This window comes from Mauremys reevesii, linkage group 2 (genome assembly GCF_016161935.1).
Source record: "Mauremys reevesii isolate NIE-2019 linkage group 2, ASM1616193v1, whole genome shotgun sequence".
In the NCBI taxonomy this organism is placed as follows: domain Eukaryota; kingdom Metazoa; phylum Chordata; order Testudines; family Geoemydidae; genus Mauremys; species Mauremys reevesii.
The window spans coordinates 177,891,685-177,913,596 of NC_052624.1; the positions used below are offsets into that span (position 1 = coordinate 177,891,685).

General features: G+C 41.1%; 1 protein-coding gene across 16 annotated transcripts in view; it reads left to right on the top strand.

Moving 5' to 3' along the window:
* The window catches only part of ATXN1 (ataxin 1), a 290,595-nt gene that overhangs the window by 179,567 nt on the left and 89,116 nt on the right, over positions 1-21,912 (top strand). For all 16 annotated transcript variants that reach the window (XM_039521465.1, XM_039521454.1, XM_039521471.1 and 13 more), the window contains one exon: positions 2,234-2,357. The gene's annotated coding sequence lies outside the window, so the exon portion shown is untranslated. The remainder of the gene's footprint in view (positions 1-2,233; positions 2,358-21,912) is intronic.

Here is a 21,912-nt window from a genome sequence, read left to right on the forward strand (position 1 = left end):
GACACTAACCATGCTCTGTAACCAAGTTGAAGCCTGGCACATCCAAAACTTTATTCTAGTTGCAGAGCACAGTTATGTTTAATCTATGCTACAAATCGAAGCCATGTTATGATTGTTTCAGAGGACAAATTGCTTCTAGTACAGTACCCTAACTTGGTTTATTTTGCAGTGTAGATGGGTACTGAGATACCTGCCATACTTCCCATGTAATGTCCCTATGTTCAGAAAAGTAGGCACTCATCTCACAGGCTTTATTATAGATCTCTAGTATTCTTTTGGGCCAGGTTCTGATCTCATTTACCGCCAGACCTCAGTTACTGCACTGTCTTCAGTGGAGTTACTCCAAACTCTGACCAGAATGAATGAGAGCAGACCTTGGTTGTTTGTTACAGAGCGTGAATGGCCCTTATGTGATTACGTGGGAGGTGGTGGAGCACATTTGGAGGCTCCCTGGGCTCATGCATGCCCCACCAACAGCCACTCAGAGTTACGATCCCACTGTATGTTCCACTGAGTGCACAGTGCTGCAGGGAGAAGACAGTTGGGTGTGCATGGTGGTGAACAGGCTGCACCAACTACAGGATGAACACTCTGCTATTTGGGAAGGGATTGTGCCTCCCTACCCACATGTTCTCAAGGCAATTTGCGCCATCTAGCCCTTAAGCCTTTAACCATAAAAAAGGTTGGAAATATTCAGAGACAAATGCACTTTGCTTCACAGAGACAGAGACTAAGCGGGAGTCTGTAACACACACCACAGCCTCTGCAGTATTGCTGCATATTAATTTGCAAACTTGACACCATCAAATTAGGCCTAAATAAAGACTGGGAGTGGCTGGGTCATTACAAAAAATAATTTTCCCTCTGATACTCACAACTTCTTGTCAACTGCTGGGAATGGGCCACATCCACTTTGATTGAATTGGCCTTGTTAGCACTGACCCCCCCACTTGGTAAGGCAACTCCCATCTTTTCATGTGCTGTATATTTATACCTGCCTACTGTATTTTCCATTCCATGCATCTGATGAAGTGGGTTCTAGCCCACGAAAGCTTATGCCCAAATAAATTTGTTAGTCTCTAAGGTGCCACAAGGACTCCTCATTGTTTTTACTCATACAGACTAACACGACTATCCCTCTGAAACATATTTTCAGTGTTCTCTTTGGGACTGCAGCCTGTGGTTTTGCTGGACCCAGATAAAAACTTTGAGCCCTGCCTGTGCTTCTTGAGAAGTGCAAAATGGCTGTTAGCCTACCAGAAACTACTAGCAAATAAATGTGTCTGTCCTACAATCTTCCACTTGTATTCTGTGTGCATAATTTACACTTGGAAAAAGGATTTGGCATGACCTGGGGGTGAAACTCTAGTTTGGCACTTAAAATGGCATGTTTTTCATATTCCCCAAACCCATTTATGCAAGTTCTTAAACCTCAGGTATGCATCTCAAGGGTACAGTAGGTCAGAAAAGTTAGTCAGAGTTGGCCTAAGAAGAGATGTTCCTGGCTCGGGTCACATATAAAAAGAAAAAATAATAATATCCAAAAATTCAGGTGTGGAAAATACTTATTAAGACAGAAGTACAGCTTTGGTGTGTGTGTTTTTGGTTTTAATACTCCCTAAGTGCTGCTGCACTGTGGCACTTTGTAGTGTGTGTCTGAGTGTTGTTCTTTGTGGGTGGGTCTGGATGACATCCAAGTGGAAAATTTCACAGCACAACAAACATGTGCAGTGTGTTTGCTGCTGTATGGAATATTAGGATGTATACATGTGACATATTTCAAATAATGGTCCTGATCCTGCAGAAGCATTGGTGGGTATGGACCCTTACAGCTCCACAGAGTCCCCAGTGATAGAATTCAGTGGAAACATAAAAATCCACCAGTGGGGATCCTATTTGTGCATATGTTGTACCAAATAATAAACCAGAGTCGTTTTCCCCCCTCTCATCATGGTTACAAAAATATCCTAGAATTGTTTTAATTATGAATTAGCTTCAGAATCAGACAGTTTGTGGAATAACTGTTCTGTGCTGTAATTGTTGGTAACAAGAGGGGCTCTTTACATTCTGGATCAGTGTTTGCACATTCTGTAGTGGATTCTCCTCATCATCAGCTCATTAAAATGCATTTGGTCCAGTGAGCTATAGAAATCAGCTGTTCATTTGTTAGGCAATTGTCTGGATTCTTTTCTCTCTGTTCCTCACCTGTTTTGTTTTATTTTTGTTTTTTCAGGTATTTCTTACATTATTTGAAAGAGAGAAGGCCCTGGGAACCTGCAAACAATCAGGCAGTTTCTGAAAAATCTTTATGGTAAAGGATAATCCAGGACTTCCTGTAGAAGAACATAGTGAATGATGTGAGTTAACAACTGCAGTATAGTCATTTGTAATTATGTCCTTTGTATGGATTTAAATATTTTGCTGTTTGGTTGGGTCCCAAGCCCTATGAGGTGTTGAGCACACATTGTAAGTAGCTGAGCATCTGTAACTCCTTTGACATCAAAGGAGTTATTAGCCCAGACACTGCACTTCATTTTTAAAATTATGCTATTGAGGCAAAGGCAAGGCACCTAAAGAGTGACGTCGGGTTCCTTTTTCCTCAGAGTGGTGTCATTTAGAGTGCTGCAGTTAGTGACGCTTCTGGCAGTTTGATAGCTCAGTGTATAAATTCTGTTTATTACTTGGCAGATTAAAAAGAAAAAAATTGCTCAGGACTAAAGTTCATTATCCAAGACCTCAGTTCAGGAGTTACGCACCCACCCACACTTCATTTAAATCATTTGGCCATTATTGTATTAGAGGAACACGAATGTGGGGTGCCTTTCTGAACTTACACTGAAAACTGGAATTAATACAATATTTTGAGCAGGGCATTATATTAGATTTAATGTGATTTTAAAAATAGCTCCTGTATAAATTCTTCTCTCCCCTCACTGCATAAATGTCCATCCACATGAATCAGAGTCATGTTTACATGTGCTTTTCAAGGAGAAGAATAGCCAGGCAGTTAAGGTCCTGCAGTGCAGAACTGCAGAGTCTCAATGAGTAGATGAGACAGTGGTATAGAGAGGAGGGTTTTAGATTTATTAGGAACTGGGGAATCTTTTGGGAAAGGAGGAGCCTATATGGGAAGGATGGGTTCCACCTCAACTAACGCAGAACCAGATTGCTGGCGTGTAAAATTAAAAAGCTTGTAGAGAATGTTTTAAGCTGATGGGTGTGGAGGAGCAGCACATGTTTCAGGAGGAGACATCCCTTAGGGATGAATTTATTCACGGAGGAACTGTGTTTCCTACTAAGTAGGATAGACAAGAAGTTGGTAAAGCAAAAGTAGAGGCTAGTGAGGAACAGTCAAACGTAAGAGTCCCATTTAAATACAACACATGAAGGCAAGCAACTTAATATAGATAAAACGTACAAGTGCTTGTATACAAATGCTAGAAATGTAAATACTAAGGTAGATGAACTTGAGTGCGTGGCATTAAATGAGGATATTGACGTAATAGTTGTGGCGGAAACTTAGTAGAATGAGGATAATCAATGGGACATGGTAATATTAGGGTACAACATATAAAGAAATGACAGAGTAGGTTGTAGGAATGGCACTATATGTGAAAGAAAGCATAGCGTCAAATAAAGTAAAAATCCTAGATAAATCAAACTGTACCATAGACTCTCTATGGATAGAAATTCCATGCTTGAACACTAAGAGTGTGGCAGTAGGAATAAGTCCCTGTTCCCGTTTTCCCCGCCCCCCCCCCCCCCATTGACTGCAGACTATATAGTAAAACTTGAATTCTGCTTAGCTATACCTTAACCAATCATTTTTACTGAAATTTAACTTACCAGTCCTAACATACTGTAACATGGTTATTTAACCAATTATACCTCACCACCTTAATTGGTTTACACCCAACAAAATTAATTATACAGTAGACAGAAACAATCACAGAACCAGACAGAGACCATGCAAATAAACCTACAAAACAATACAAAAGTGAAGATTTCACAACTACATCTATACAGACATAAGGGTTTTCCAGCTGTGTCTATTGATAAGTGAGTTCTTGCCAGACAGGATGCTATTAAACTAAGTTTCCTTTTACATCTTCTAGGCTCTACCCTTTCTCTGGAGGTGATAGGAATATCAGGACAGGATTGTATTCCTAATAGCCCAGTAGCACGTTATTTCAATGTGACTAGTTTGCAATGTGAGGATGTGACCATACACTTCCCAGTTTATGGCTGCCTAGCTACATCTTAGCTGACAGCCTTAGCCTGTCACAGTAAGAGAAGGCCATTACACAGACAGTGATCTTTGATTCTTTCTTTTATACCTCTATAACTAGCTAAGAGATAAGAATACACTTCAATTCTTAAAGTATAGGCCTTTGCAGACAGGCCTGAATATCTATATCCCAACACTGACCAGGACAGTGACCGTGATTATGAAATGCTCAGAGAGAGTAGAGAGGTTACAAAGGGAGAAAACACATTAATAATGAGGGATTTCAACTACCTTCATACCAATTGAGAATATGTCACCTTAGGAAGGGATGCAGAGATAAAATTTCTAGACACCAAAAATGACTGCTGCTTGGAGCAGCTAGTCCTGGAACCCACAGAGGGAGAGGCAATTCTTGATTTTTTTTGGGCCCTAAGTGGAGCACAAGATCTGGTCCAAGAGGTGAACATAGCTGAACCATTCAGTAATGGCAACCATAATGCAATTAAATTTAATATCCTGGTAGGGGGAAAATGCCAAAGAAGCCCACCACAATAGCATTTAACTTCAAAAAGGGGAACTACATAAAAATGAGGACACTAGTTAAACGGAAAGTAAAAGGAACAGTCGCAAAGGTGAAATGCCTGCAAATTGCATGAAGTCTATTTAAAAACACCGTAATAGCGTCTCAAACTAAATGTATACTCCAAATAAAATAAAACAATAAGAGGCCCAAACAGTATCAACATGGCTAAACAGCAAAGTAAAAGAGATGGTTAAAGACAAAAAGGCATCCTTTAAAAATTGGAAGTCAAATCCTAGTGAGAAAAATTGAAAGGCGTGTAAACTGTGGCAAGTCAAGTGTAAGGCAGGCCAAGAAAGAATCTGAAGAGCAACTAGCTAAGGACACAAAAACTAACAGCAGAAAAATTTAGTACATCACAAGCAGGCCTGCCAAACAGTTAGTGGGGCCACTGGATGATCAAGGTGCTAAAGGACCACTCAAGGAAGACAAGGCTATTCCGGAGAAACTAAATTAATTCTTTGCATCAGTTTTCACTGTAGAGGATATGGGGGAGATCCGTACACATAAGCCATTTTTTTAGGTGGCAGATCTGAGGAACTGTCACAGATTGAGATATGAGTAGAGGAGGTTTTGGAACAAATTGATAAATTAAACAGTAATAAGTCACCAGGACCAGATGGTAGTCACCCAAGAGTTCTGAAGGCCTCAAATATGAAATAGCAGAACTCCTAGTTGCAATATGTAGCCAATTGCTTAAATCAGCCTCTGTACCAGATAACTGGAGGGTAGCTAATGTAATGCCTATTTTTAAAAAAGGCTCCTGAGTCAATCCCGGCAATTACAGACCGGTAAAACTAACTTCAGTACCAGACAAATTGGTTGAAACTATAGAAAAGAAACCGAATTGTCAGACCATAGATAAACCTGATAGCTGGGGAAGAGTCAACACAACTTTTGTAAAGGGAATGCCTCACCAGTCTGTTATAATTCCTTGATAGGGTCAACAAGCATGTAGACAAAAGTGATCCAGTCTATTATAGTGTACTTGGACTTTCAGAAAGCCTTTGACAAGGTCCCTCACCAAAGACTCCTGAGCAAAGTAAGCAGTCATGGGATAAGAGAGAAAGTCTTCTCGTGGATTAGTAACTGGTTAAATGATAGGAAGCAAAGGGGAGGAATAAATCCCCCAAAGATCTGTACTGGGACTTGTGCTGTTCAACGTATTCATAAGTCATCTGGAAGTGGGGGTGAACAGTGAGGTGGCAAAATTTGCAGACAATACAAACTTACTGTAGATATTTAAGTCCAAAGCTGACTGCGAAGAGTTACAAAAGGATCTTATTAACTGGGTGACTGGACAACGAAATGGCAGACGAAATGCACTGATCAACAGTGAATTTCAAAGTAACATGCATGGGAAATCATAATCCCAACTACACATACAAAATGATGGGTTCTAAATTAGCTGTTGCCACTCAAAATAAATAAATAAATAAATCTTTGAGTCATAGTGGATGGTTCTCGGGAAAACGTCTGCCCAGTGTGCAGTGGCAGTCAAAAAAGCTAACAATGTTAGAAACCATTAGGAAAGGGTTAGATAATAAAAAGGAAAATATCATAATTCCACTATATAAATCCATGGTACACTCACACCTTGAGTACTGCATGCAGTTCTGGTCACCCTGTCTCAAAAAAGATGTATTAGAATTGGAAAAGATGCAGAGAAGGGCAATAAAATTTATTAGAAGTATGGAACAGCTTCCATCCAAGGACAGATTAAAAAGACTGGGACTCGTTCAGGTTAGAAAAGAGACAATAAAGGGGGGATATGATAGAGGTCTATAAAATCATGAACGGTGAGAAGAAAGTGGATAGGGAAGTGTTATGTACCCCTTCACATAAAACAGGAACTAGGGGGTCACTCGATGAAATGAATAGGCAGCAGGTTTTTTAAAAAGCATAATGAAGTACTTCTTCATACAACACACAATCAGCTTGTGGAACGTGCTGCCATAGGTTGTTGTGAAGGCCAAAAATATAACCTGGTTCAAAAAAGAATTAGTTCATGGAGGATAGGTCCATCAATGGCTATTAGCCAAGATGGTCAGGGATTCAACCCCATGCTCTGGGTATCCGTAAACCTCTGATTGCCAGAAGTTGGGACTGGGTGACAGGGAAAGGATCACTTGAAATTGCCTTGTTCTGCTCTTTTCCCTCTGAAGCATCTGGCACTGGCCAGTGTCAGAAGACAGGATACTGAACTATCATTGGTCTTACGCTCCTGTTCTTATGCTCCTGCAGTCATTAATAAATGGGACTATTCCCATAAGGACATGTTGAAGGGAACTGTGCCAATGATCTAACGTTCATGGTTTTCCAGTGTGTGTTGATTGTTTTCTGGGTTATGAGGATGCAGTGTGTGTAAAAACATTTAAAATTGCTTCTACATAGCTTTATGTTTTATGCATTATTCTGATGGGTCCAAGAATAACCCATATTCTTATCTGAGAGTAAACTTTGAGAATTCCAATGTTTGATAAGTGGCCCTTTAAAAACCTTGTTCAGAACATGCAGCAGTCTTTTATGATGATAGTAGTGTTAATAAAATAGGTGCAGATTCTTCCAGAATGGGCAAGTAGCTTTTATTTGATTTGGAGTGCTTAGATTTTCTCAAAATTGAGTATGTTTAAATAATAAAAATTAATAAGAAATCCCACATCTGGTAGATTTGAGTACAACGTGCCAAACTTCAGCTTCACTGATAGCTATCCAGATTTTCTTCAAAAGTTTGGAAATTCCCAGCATTCCGTATTTGTAATACATGATGTCAATGACCTTAAGATCTTATTTTTGTGTTTTAGTCCAATTACTGGCCCAGGACTACTGGCCACAGGATGTTGTTGGAAGTGTCCGTGTGTGTGTAGGGCAAAAGAATATGAGTGGAAACGTGGTTTAATGTTTAGGTTATAAGTGAAAGTGATAACAGTGGGTTCGTTCCCCACGGGATGTTTGTTGATATTATTGTATATATATAATTTGACACTTCAGTCAAATTCAGGCAGATATGGGTATATCAGTTATATTCTTTTCACACTTTGAAGGTTTTCTTTGCGATCATAAGGATTTATTTGGCAAGCTGATGTGCTAGAACATGGCACAGGATGGCAGGACTAAAAAAGTACTGGCATGCCACGCTGGTGAGGTGCTGGCAGGAGATGTTTGCTCAAGCACCTCCATTGATGGCAATGCACTAGTACTGCATGTGGAGGGGAATGGTCCAGGTCTCATGGAGTTTGGGGCTTTTTAGGTCAAGACCATTCATGTGAACTCCACCTGGAAGCTGACTGTCACCTATTTCAGAGAATGTAGCCTTTGTGTAATATGCCTAATCTGTCTGATTCCATTCTGCAACACCTTACATTTCTGAATGATACCCAGGGCAGTGCCACTTAGAGCACATTGTGGTGATCTACTGAGGTGATATCGAGGCCCATGTAGGAAAGAAAAAGTAGCATGCTTCTCTCCAGGTGCAAATGAAGAGAAAGTGCTCCTGGCCACAGCTTTTACCTGGGCATCCAGGAGCAGTTGCTTTTGAGAAGCCATTGATGACTGATGGAAAGTACTTTAAAAGTCACCTGACTGTGTATCTGGTCACATTGTGTTTTAGCTTGGAGAACCCTGCTACAACAGCCTGGCAATCAGCCAGTCTCCCTGCCTTCTAACAAAGAGACCAGAATACATGAAACAGGGATTGGTAATTTTCTTAGGAAATATCAGCACATAAATGTTTTAATTAAAAATATAATTGTTCTCTGTCCTCGTTAATTTCAGTGGTGTGCTCTCTTGTTAGGAGGTGTGTTGAGAGCAATCTGTCCTTTCACATTTTGAACAGTAGCTCTTCTGTTTCTTATAATCCCATTATTTCACTACTAGTCACATTTCAGAGTAAAAACTCAGTGAGTTGGGATAAGCACATTGAATCCACCTAGAAACTGTTTCATTGGCATCATTTTTTCTCCCTCCCTTCCTTCTTTTCCCTTATTTGGATTAAACAAATTTCTGTACAGTTTGCTTGTACAAATTAAGTCCACACAGTGCCTTTGCAGAGAGAAATGGAGAGATCATGAAAGTCCCTTAGGCAGGAATGTTATTTCATTCAGTACAATAATACAAAGGAAAGGTTTTTTTGTTTTTTTTGCTGCTGTGGGTCTGGTACCTTGTGTTTTCAAACATAAAATTCTAAATTAATATTTTCCCGGTAGTAGTCAAATGGGCTGAAAGAATTTATTTTGTTTAAACCCTGGAAATATACCCCCCTCCCTTAAGAGCAACAAATAAATCTCCTTACCTGCCTCAAAGAAGGTATGTCTTTACATATTTGCACTTGAGCTAAAACCTCTGGCATGGTTTCTGGGAACTGGAAAATAAATGTCTAAATCATCTGTGTGTCAATAAGTTAAACGTCCTCATTTGGTCTCTATGGTTCTGTCTACACTGCAGTTAAACGCCTGCGGCTGGCCCGTGTCAGCTGACTCTGGCTATGATGCTGTTTAATTGTGGTGTAGACGTTCAGTCTCGAGCTGGCGGGTGGGTCCCAGCAGGGGCGGCTCTAGCCATTTCGCCGCCCCAAGCACGGCAGCACGCCACAGGAGGCGCTCTGCCGATCGCCGGTCCCGCGGCTCCGGTGGACCTCCTGCAGACGTGCCTGCGGATGCTCCACCGAAGCCGCGGGACCAGCAGACCCTCCGCAGGCACGTCTGCGGGAGGTCCACCGGAGCTGCCTGCCGCCCTCCCGGCGACCGGCAGAGCGCCCCCCGCGGCTTGCCGCCCCAAGCACGTGCTTGGCGTGCTGGGGCCTGGAGCTGCCCCTGGGTCCCAGAGCCCAGGCTTCAGCCTGAGTCTAAACATCTACATCATAATTAAACAGCTCTGTAGCCTGTGAGCCTGAGTCAGTTGACATGGGCCAGCTGGGGGTGTTTTATTACCAAGTAGACAGACCCTGTGTTTAGCTTTTACTTTGAGCAAACTACAGGTGGCAGGCTAGTAAACATCCCTGGTCCTTTGCTGTGACAAGCCTTTTAATGCTTGACTTTAAGGGGAATTTGCCTGAGAGAGGACTGTGTCAGTCTGAGTAAGGATCTTAGGACTTGCCCCCTAAAGGTTAGCCCCAGTTCTGTTTCATTTTCAGCATTATATTGTCCCTTCCCTACTCCTTACCCTTCTCCACTCCCTTCACCCTGGGCCTCCCTTATCGATACTTCTCCCTTACTCCTCACTGTAGATTGTTTTTTCTGGCACCTTAACCAATGGCAGGGACTGTCGGTGAACAGCTCCTGGAGATGTCAGTGCTGCTTCCTGACTTGGCTGGCAGGGATCACTGTAGTCCAGGCACACCATTTCCCTGAATTGTCACCTTCTTGACATGTGCTCAGCGTCCCGCTCGCTCGTGGAGCTGCAGCAGCCCCCTGAAGGGGAAGGTTAAACCTTGAAGCATAAACAGATCATGAAAGGAATATGCTAATGGGCCTTGCCCACTGGCACTTTGAGTGCAGCTTGATCCTCGAGACTGGATTGCTGCGTTGTTGGTAAAGATGCGCAGTTGTGTGCTCTGGCAATGGCGAGCTCTACAGACCTTGAAAAGTCAATGGAAAGTTTTGACACACTGTTGAACGTTTTGAATGTGCTTGTTTCTCAACTCCTTTTGCATCTGTATTCTAACCATTTCAGGGCTTTAGATGGAATTTACTGGGCTACCAACAAAGAGAGAGAACTGCATGTTTCCCTTCTTGCAAGCAAGTGCCCTGTACGTGCCATTTCATATTTCTAGGGATAGAGTAAAGAGCAGGAACTGCCATCATTTGAAAAATGTCTCTCTGAAACAGCAGTAATTTATTCTCAGGCTGTATTCTTGATTAAGAGCTACAGACAGCTGCGGCTTCCCTTTAAATAGCAATAACACTCTATAAGCATGCTATACATTGGGCTTCAGGTTTCTGACATTTCTCTGCCAAAAATCAGGAGTATTTCTCACCAAATAAATGTTCATTTAGAAAGCCCTCTTTCCCGGCTTTTATTTTACAACACCTGCTTTCAATAGACAGACTAGAACAGCTCAGAACGGCCAGTTGGGAGAGGAAGTTGAAACTGTTTGCCTCTCTTTTGGCATAAAGAAATCTGTAACATTAAGTCCAGGCCTTAGTTTTGGCAGCTCTTTGGCTGGTAAATATTGGTTTAAAGTGAAAACGTTGGAAATACAAAACAGCTGCTGTACATATACACCAATGAAATAGGATATTGTGAATTATGAGGTGGTGATTCCATCAAGAGATTCTCATGATGTCATAAAGCCCAAACACTCATTTGACTCAGCAGTACCCAGACACTTGCATCCATGTATGCACAGCCTCCCTAAACTCATCTGCTGCTTCTCCAGACTCCCCTGCTGCTGCTGACCAAAGTCCCAATTTCCTACTTTTCCTTCTCCCTTCTGCTTTTTTCAGACTGTGCTGCTGTGCTTCCTTCTTCAGTTTTTCAATTGCTCATCTGCCTCCCTGCCGCTTTCCACTCAGTGATGCCAGTGCTTACCACTTCAGTGAAAGGCTTTGCTGTTGCAGCAGCACTAGTTGGTTGAGTCTCATAATTCAGGGGTGTGATGTTGCCCTCATAAATTACAGGATTTCCCTCCCTGTATTCATGGCTTGCAGTTTGCAATCCATGTATTGAAGTAATTTTAAGTTAGATCGCTCATTACTTTCCCGTTGCTTTCTTTTTGGCCTATATAGCTTCCAAAGAACTGAGAGGTTATACTTTCTCCAGGGCTAAAATCCAAGTCTTTGATAGGCAGGTATGATGCTTGGGGCCACTACATGTTGCTACTGGTTGTCAGCATTCTAAAACTTAGCCTGCAGAGCAAAGGAAGCAGGGCACAAAAATTGCTTTTTTCTCCTACTATGGCAAGCTCTAGTTTCTCGCTTTCTCATGCCTTTTCTTCCTTGTCCTCCAAGGAAAAAGCTGTAAGTTTAGGACTCCTGTGTTTGTAGTGAGGACAGGTTTTGCCTGAGCAAACAGATATTTTTGGCAGTCACTTTAGCTTTTGGCTGTCAGTCTTGTTTGATGACTTGTCTTTCCGGAGAGCAGGTAGTGATAGTACATTGGATCAAGCAAGCAAAGTAAGTAAGATAGGTTCGTTTGTTAATTGTTATGGTATGTAGGGGATTGCAGTATGGTTTGTGAGTGAAAGGTGGCGTATGAAATTTGACAGTGTAGCCTGTGCTTGCTCTCATTTTTCATGGTGATATGATCTGTAGAGGCTCCAGGTCCTAGCATGCAATGTGCCTTGGCGCAAGAGGCTCTCTACTCAGATCAAGATGGAGCACTGTGAGCTGAGCTGTAGCCTCTGTACACAACACTAGTGCATTAAAGTGCTCCAGTTTATATGGATTACATATGGTGCTTAGCTGGACAAAGCTTGGGTGCCTCTGCTCTTCGGGTACAAGTTTTGTCTCCATTCTGCATCTTATTCTTGTCATCACGGTGATGAATCCTGGTCACATGCCACCTGAGGCACATTGTGCATATGCTAAGAAGATGACTGATTGTAGTACTGCTGTGTTGGTGCAGCTCTGTTGGTGATATATTTCCCTGTACTCATAATGAGGCTAGTAGCACCTAGCAACATGCCAGTGCTACTGTAAAAGCTGTAGCAAGAAAGGAATGTAAGTTAAGCTCTCTCATGAGAGAATTTTCCACTTTTCTGTGCTGGGCATGCATCCAAAAGCAGAGGTTGATGTCACTGGTGTGCTAGTTACAAGGGATCGTGGGCCAGTGAGTCCTGCTAGTAGAAATACTATTCCATTGAGAATAACATGCTCATTCATGTCTATTACAGATTTGCTTGCAGCCTGCCAGGTGTGCTGGCCTCATCCTGTATGTGTTGTATAGGGAAGGTAGATGATCTCAGAGAAATTGGTGGTATCTGTGTTTCTTCTGACGGAGTTTCATGTTTCTGGTTGTTAATCAGCATTGGTGTTCAGCGTTATGGACACTGACAAATGTTTCCGACGCATCTGATGCCACAGAGGTCAAGAGAGAGATGATGAAGAAGCAAGTTACCAGGATTGCTCTTGGCTTCTTTCCCTGTCGACATGTCAGAGCTAGAGACAGATCGACGTAACGTAAGGAGATGTAGTCTTTCATTTGGCTATAATGGATTCTCCAAGCTACTCTTTAAATAATAAAGCTGCTCTTCCTACTACCACAAATCAATTTACTGCCATCAGTGGCAATAAAAAAGGTCTGTTTAATTTTATTTTTGTATGAGGATGAAAGAGGACCTTTTGGACTGCCCATTAGCTGCCAGGCTGGTTAGCCTTCACTCTGAACTGGGGTGCACTAGTAGTTCTCTTTCTTTCACTGCAGTGTAGATTTCAGTCATCTTTCAATAGTGAACTCTGCTGAAGAATTAAAAAAAGTAAGGCCAGTAAAAATGTCAGGCACGCCGGATAGGAAAGTCGGTATGTCTGGACTGAAGTATAGGATGCTGGCTTTCTTGGTAAGTGGAAATTTGCGAACAGAGCTGATGTGTGAGACACAATATGAGGGGGAAACCTCAGAAAGGCACACCAGTGAAAAATTGTGCTTTAAGCTTAATCCGTGAGCAGCTTGTTTCTTTGGCAAATGTACCATGTTTCCTCAGTGTCCTGTTTCAGCCTTTCTGATGTAAATAATTTACAAAACAAACCTGAGGTAACACCAAGCTTGTGTGAGATGGAAGTGAGTTTGATGCTCAGTGAGGGTAATCGACAGGAGGAAGTGTAGTCCAGAGAGAGGACTGCAGCAGCTGCACATTATACTTTGTATTTGTTTGGGGGTGGAGGGTTGGATGGGGGCTGTGTGTTTGTTTTGCTTTGAGATCATGAGTTTTAAGCAGCTTTGTTAAAAGTAAAATCAAATCCTGTTGAACTGAAGCCAAGCAGTGCATCTTCCTCATGTACTTGGATTCCAGGATTAAGGCAACACCTCTTAGATCTATTTCATGTTTAACTGATTTTTTTTTCTTTTATTTCAAGCTAAGTTACAATAAGTTTAATCCCCCCAGGCAGACAGACAGCAGCATAGATACAGGTACAAGCTCCATTCCCATTACAGTTAACTTGTGAAACCCATCAAACTGCAGACGTTTGGCTTGGAAAGTCGTCGTCTTATTCCTGATCTTGTTTGCAAAAAGAGAGTGATCTGCTGTGTCCACCATCCTAACAGTGGTGCCTTGTGTTAAATTCATTGAAGCAGGTGGTCTACATTAGATCAGGTATTGCTTTGATTCTGGTCTAGTTCTCTCTTTCCTACAGGCATCCATAGACTTTCCCGCTTCCAAATCACTTTGTCCATCTGGTTAGTGTTTTGATTTGGCGAAGTACAATAAATTTATAGCAATTAATATAGTGTTCCCTTCTTGCCCTTCATCTGCCAAAGCACTTGGGATGCTGTACAACAGAATAAAAACAAGTACAGGACAAACATAATAAAAGAGTACCCTCTGCAAAAGAATGTACAATGAAAACTGTTGTGTTGTAAACTTCAGCACATACATGGCAGTAAACATCATGTATTGATCTGGAAGCCTCCTGCAGTTCTTTGGCTCAAGAAGAGGCCAGAGGAACTGACCCATCATTTTCTTTCACCTTGCTCCGACTGTAGTTCAGTGAGTAAAAGGGCTCAGATACTGAAGGTTTACCAGATGGCATATCAAGAGGCAGTCTCAGGAGACCTGGTGAACTGCAATGAGGGCACACAGTGTTAGGGAAGATACTGAACAAGCACCCATATACCTTGTAACAGCCCTCTTCTGCGCCTCCCCCAGACCAGTACAGACTGTTGGGCCAAGTAAGATCCTGTCAGTGCTGACAAACATAGATTTTCTATTATGGCTCTGATTCTAGACATGATGCTTTGGAGTTCCAAGAGGGCAGAGGATGGGTGAGGAACAAGAAATCCCAGACAGACCATAACAATTGATGGAGTTCGATTTTTTTTACACCCCACTCTTCCAATCATCATTATCATCATCCTTCCCGCACCATCAGGTGCATAAGGCAGAAATCAAATGGCATCCCTAACCTTGTATGTTTAGATGCAATATTGCCACTTCAGCTACCCACTTCAGCCATTGGGCAACCTAGTTAGTTATCTGTGTACCTCCCCCCAAATGGGATTCTTACAAAATGAAAATGTAGAAATCGCATCCATGCTTCACCCAAAAATAGGGCACCGTAGCTAGCTGAAGGCTATGTTAAAGACCTACTGTATCTCTTCACCCATTGTTTTACACATAAGATTCTATTCTAATGATTGGGTGTTAGTTTTATCTGATTAGCACAAAATGCTGAGAGAGATTTGAGATGTTTTCCTTTGATTGGTGCTATGTAAAAGTTATTAATATTTTGACTCTGACGGTAATTTAGGGTTACATGATAAAACCTAGGAGTGGGTAATCGTTATAATTTGGTATTTTAATATATTCTCAATTCTAATTGTGCTCGTGAGCATTAAGAAGTAGATAAGTTTGTTATGAAACTTAAAAGAAAGTTACTGAGCATACTGGAGCCAGTTTTCAAAAGTTAATAACTGAACAGCTTTGGTCTATTTAAAATAAATGAAGGTAACTAAAACTAAAACAAAAACTATTCTTGCTCAGCTTAGTAGTGTGCTGGAAATGGCCTCTTGCATTCTGCTTTGTTCCCCTGACTGGCACCTTCCTGAGAAATGCAGTTGGGAAGGGGGGGGGGGGGGGAAGGGAGAGAGAGAGAGTGTGTGTGTGTGTGTGTGTGTGCGCGCGCGCAAAAAGCCCAGAACGTATGCTGTGTGATTGGTGAATCAAGCCCATAATGTGATATTTAGGCCTCTTTTTCAACCATCTTGTAAAATGGATAGTTCTTAGGATATCATGTCAGTACTAGAATGGATAAGTAGCTCTGTTGTATTGTTTGGGAGTGGCAGTTGCAGCTTCATTCCAGGATGGGGTGCATGATCTGCAGTCATGAAGGGTCTGAATACACTACAATAAAACACCTGTGTCTGGCCTGTGTCAGCTGGCTCAGGCTGCGGGGCTATAAAATTGCAGTGTAGAGGTTGAGAGGCAGGCTGGAGCCCAGACTCTGTGACACCCCCACCCCACCCGCCCCCATCATGGGGGCCAGCCAGAGGAGTTTTATTGCCGTGTAGACATGGCTTAAGTCAATGGACAGCATTTTGGGAGAGTGGAGAACGCTTTGTTAACTGAAATAGCTGGGTCAGACTCGAAGAGGAAGAGTTTGCTGTTCTAAAACATAGCACACATTTTAGACATTCTTATCAGAGCACTCAGTTAAGCAGTTATGTGGAATACTGATAAAGTAATGTGTGATAACAGGCTTCGTAATTTAAAATGCCCAAACTTGGCATGTGCTATAGTAATGTAAAATAGTAACACCAATGAGACTTGAGTTTTGGAATTCCTGGTTCTGCTTACTTGCTTCACTAACAGATCATTGCATAAACATTGACTTAATGCCTTCTATACTAGAGAGATATACTTTGCTGTCAGAAGGGATGTTTGGTCTAGGCTGGCTCTGCATAGTCCTGTATGGGAGTAGCTAATATTAGCTGGTCTTTAAGGAGAGGGGAAAAGCTAACATTTTACTTTATCGTCAGTGGATTTGCTGGAAGTCTGTTTTATGTAAGCCACATCAGTAAAAATAGTATGTAGCTGATTTTTCTATTTAATTGTGGAATCTCACCTGTGTCCCCTCTGAGTGCTGATGATAGACTTCATTGAACTGGCAGATAGGAATTTGCCAGGATGCATTAACTGGACAACTTGTTCAAAGCACTGTCTTAAACTGACCCTCAGTCAGAATTTAAGAATACAAATAGTGACTGGAAGAAAGCGGTAGGTGCATGAATTGGATCGCCAGGGTGATGTCAATTTATATATAAAGCTTTTATTTCACTCTTCAAAATGAGCCCACCCCTTTATCACTCTGAGTACAGTAGATGAGTTTCTCTGTTACAAACTTGGGCCATGATCCTACCAGATGATCTGTGCAGGCTCAGTGGGCTGCCTATTTACTTGGTCAGGACTGGAATGCTGAAGCAAGAGAGCAGTGCTTCTCCGTGGTCAAAAAGAGAAACCAGAAAGCAGATAACTGACCCTGTGTTGGCAAAGGCTAGCTCTAAAGGTAACGCTTAAAAGTTATGCTAGGTGTTTTTCAAAAAAGCCTTTCAACAAAATAAACATAGTTACAGCAGCATGGACCTTCTTAAAAGGGCTAGCTTCCAATGGTTTACTGATTGGTTAGTATTTTAAGGCTTGAGCGATAATGCAGGCCAGGGGCTATCATTTTTTATTCCTTCTGCTTCAATACTTCAGAATGCTGTAAAAGGTAAAGTGCTCTGTCCAATTCACTGTCTGATATGCACACTGGGTGTGATTTCACTGTTGCTGAAACTGAAAATTGACTCACGCAAAACTTAGTTTTGTGTCTATCATGTGGCCCTTAAAGACCTTGGATATGGGTCTCAAGCAGTCCATGTCTCAGGAGCATGTGTCAGTGGAGCCCCCATCTTGGGAGCACTCCCCATGCTGCTTGACACAGATGAATCAGCAGAATTCCAAAATTCTGCCCTTGATTACACCTTTGTGTACCCTATTTACTTCAAAGGGGGCTGCAAAGATCTAACTGTCAGAAGAATTTGGCCCCTTGTGATAAATAGAGTTGCAAAATAATTGCAATGTGATGTTGAGGCGAAACATGGTGAGTTTTAACTTGTGGTGTTTTATTAATACATGATGTAGAGACATGTTCCATGGTACTCTTTCATATAGCTTCGTGTATAAATCTCAAGATCTCTTATTTGTTTTGTTTTAAATTTTAAAATTCACCTTTCTAACAAATAAGCATAAATAAGTATTTTTGCACATAGAATTAAAAAGAAGAAGAAATGAGGGAAAGTGCTTTTTAAATACTGTTATTTAAAGCAGTCCTTTTTCATATGCGGTGGGAAAAGAAAAACAGTAAATCTCCAGCCCTGGTCAAAATTCGTTAAATAGCATTAAACATGGTCAGATTTTTAAGTACAATCAAACCATAACTGAAGTTAGAACAATGTGTCTCTGAGGGAGTTTCCCTTGGAGTTTTAAGTAGAGTTGGGCAGAGGAAAAAGCTGGCATATGGATCCAAACTTTCCAAAATTTGCTGGTGTTTGGATCTGATTTTTTGGTTTTGAGATGCACTAAAAGTCAGTCACAAAGTTAGGATCTAGATCCCAACTTCCTCAAAGTTCAGCGTTGCTTAGATTTGTGTTTTGATTCAGCCCAACTCTAGCTTGAAGAGACCATCTTGTGCTTTCCTTGTCTGTTTTTTGTATCCACTTGTCATATCCTGTCTCATCTGATACACAGATTATGATCAGATGTCAGGAGATGTGTACAGTACCTAGCACAATGCAGACCTCTTATTGGGGCCTTTCGTCACTATCACAATACTAATAATAAATAACAGAAAACCCAATGACTAATTGTTTGGTTATCTGAGGGAAAGGTACAAGCTAGAAACAAGTCTTCTCTTGAAATGAGTGTGACATCTCTTGGTTTCTACAAATTCTTCTCTTTGCCTCCTTCCTACCAGCTAAGAGACTAGTCAATGCCCAAGTTTTCTCACTTTACTAACACAGCCTTTTGCTTTCCAGCCTCTCACTATTCCTCAGAATGCTGATGCTCCTTCCGTTTTCTTTTCATGCTGCTCTGACCATGTCTTCTTGTCACTCTTGGATCAGTGGCTTCCCTCTTCTTCTGCATAAAGTTCAAGCTCCTTTTCTTCAGGGCACCCATGTCTCACCCGACAACTTCACCTCAGCACTCCTGCCGTTCCACATCCCGCTGCTCTCCGCTACCCAAACATCAGTCTTTCAGTAAATATGCCCTTTGTTCCTGTTATTCCTATCTAACTTTGTGTCTTCGTCCCATGGCTTTCCACTTAATGTAGATTAAGTTCCCTCATTCTCCTCTTTATATCCATTTGCATTGTGATACGTTGCAATTACGATGACCACCTGCCACTCCATTTCTATATTTTATTGCCTTATATTGTTCTATATTGTACCAGCTTGTGTCTTTATAGTGCTTGCCTTTTGGTGCAGGGAAGCTGTTTACTTGTTTGGCACAGCTCTCCTACTTTATATTGCTTTGTACACTGATGGCACTATAATAGTAGTAATAAAATTGTGGGAAGGCTAATGCATTATCTCATGTTTAGTAACTCCTGTTGTAGGGAGCATGTGTTTATTTTGTACACTTGGATGCTGTTTTTAGCTAGTACTGTATATGAAAAAAAAGAGATATTTAAATTTGACTAACCAGTCTCCATGGCTGAGAGAATAAGCATCAAAAGATACGTGGGAGCTGCTGTCTGAGTGATACCAGTAGTTTGTGTCTTGCATTTGGTGATATATGTAGTTTTGACTCAGAAGTTTCCATTGACCCGTGAACCCTGATAATGTCAAGATAGTTTCCTTTGGGGAGAGACACTAGTAAAGTAATAAAATTCAGCTACTGACTAGTAAGCTTGAATAGAGCCCTGCATGGATACAAAATTTGTATCTGCATCCAATCCGTGATCTGCAAACATGGTCCATGGATATCCACGTATATGTATATAAAGTGGATATCCACAGATTTGCAGCGCTCTAAGCATGAGCTCTTTTTTCACAAAAGGTGATTTGCAAGTTGAATTTTAGGAAGGAAATATATGTGAAAGGACTATATCCTTTCATCTGGTGTGTAAAAAAGTGAGCAGCTCACTATGGCCTCTTTGGTTTCTGGCCCAAAGCGCTTACAATCTATACATGTAGATTGGCTTATAAATCAACCTATGGTCTTAGTCAATCAGTCAGGTTTATCCTGCTCTGGCTAGTTGTAATGGATGAGCAAACATACATTAAGAATCAACGTGAACTTTTGCTCAAAACCCAAAATTTGAATCAAACTGAACTTTGCATAGAAGGTTTCAGACCTTTTGGTTATTAGCCTTTCATTTATTATTGTTTTTCTTTTATTTTTGTGCATTTCTGTACATCCTTCTTTCATAAATTCATTGAAGTTGGAGGTGCAAATGACCTGTTAATGTAAGTCAGCCAGTCCATTTTCCTGACAACACAGGATTGTTCCCAACAGTGTATTTTCAAGAGTTTTGACCCAGTTTTAAATGTCCAAAAGTCCAAGGGTTTCCACCACTTCCTTTGAGACTACCTACCAGAGCCTAATAGATCTTGTTTCATCATATTCAACCTAAATTAATACCTCTTTAAATTTCCTCCCATAGTCCTTGTTGTACCTCACACATCATCTGAAGTAATTCCTCCCTTTTTGTTGGCTACTGTCATGTTCTTTTGACATTTCATTTGGACCTGGAAGCAGAAATACTGAGATACAACAAAACAGGTATTCTTACAGTATTTCCAAAATGACCAAAAGCAGGTGGCAATGGACATTTCATGAGAAGCTGTTCTCATGAGATGTCAAACCTGATTTTTTTTTGGACCAAAGTATGGATATACTGTGAATAGACACCCAGACTTTTCGATGCGTATATGAACCAAACACCTGAACCTTTTTTTATTTCACCTCTCATTGATTGAAGTGGTACTGCGACACCTTTAATGTCTGAAATCCTAATTTTATATGTCTCCCTTTAATTTCCTTCTTCCCTTCTGGCCTTATTTCTTTATCATCCTGCCTGTTCTCTCTGCTCCCCAACCACTAGATTTTCTTTTTCTTTTCTTTCCTTTTCTTTTTCATTTTCTTTTCATAGTAGACAAGAGTCATGTCCCACATGGCCCCACAATCTGTAGCAACTTTCCTGACTCATATTCCTTGTGAGATTCATCTCTTAAACCTGCCCTGTACGTGTTAAGCTTCTTTCTAATTAAACAATCATTGTCTGCCCAGAGGTTTCCAGTTTCCCTGAGCTAACTCATTTTCCTCCCAACACGTAGTCTTTGCTACCCTCCTTCACTTCTGTGTAAGGCAGATAGGATATGTTGCAAGCTATATCTATTAGCAGCGTGGACATATAGGCCCTGATACAGAAAAGCACTTAAGTGCATATTTAAGTCCATCCCTGTTTGGGACAGCCCTTAAGCACATGCTTAAATCTTTTCTTTCCCCAATAGATTTAGTTGACTTAAAATTAAGCTTGTGCTTAAAAGGTATCCAGAATAGGAATGCTTTCACAAATGGGGGCCCCATACAGTATATCAACTGTGAAGCACACATGATAGTTTTATGTAAAAGATGCCAATGAAAAACACATGGTGTGGTAGGTGTGTAAGGGAAGTTTGAAGCAGAGGAGTGAGATATTAAGTGTGATTTGATATATATATTATCTCTTCTCCAAAAGAAAAACTGAAAATATCATAAAATCAAACAAAAATGACAGCCTTTATTTTTGGTCTGTCATTTTGAAACTGTGGAGCGTGTAGATTTACTCTTTTGTTTTAGTGTGAGGTTTTTCAGTACGTGACCTAGCATCCAGTCATTCTTGCCGAATAAATAATATATTGTGCTTTGGGGGAACCCATAGTATAACTGCTGTGCTACAGTACTGAAACCAAAGTGAGTCCACTTTACCTAGCACATAGATGTAACTTACAATATTACGTCTGACGAAGTGGGTATTCACCCACTAAAGCTTATGCTGCAATACATCTGTTAGTCTTTAAGGTGCCACAGGACTCATTGTTGCTTTTTACAGATCCAGACTAACACGGCTACCCCTCTGATACTTTACAATATTACTATTCATCTACCTGAGGCCTCCTTAAAAGATCTGTAAGATGGGTGAAAACATAGCTTGTAGCCAACTATGAATAATTAGACATCATGCAGTTCAGATTTTATACTACAATTGGCTCTGGTTTACAGAACATGAGCTTAGTGCACATTATCTGCAGTGTGTTCACTGACATGGATTGATCTTAATAAAGCAGAGGAATGCAGCCCAGTATTTGGAGAACTGCAGATTGAGCCTCCTACAGATCACTGCGGTGAAAGAACCTGTTGCTAAAGACCCACTCGGAATTGTGTTACTGTATTTATAGCATTGGATGTGGGGATTACAGTCACATT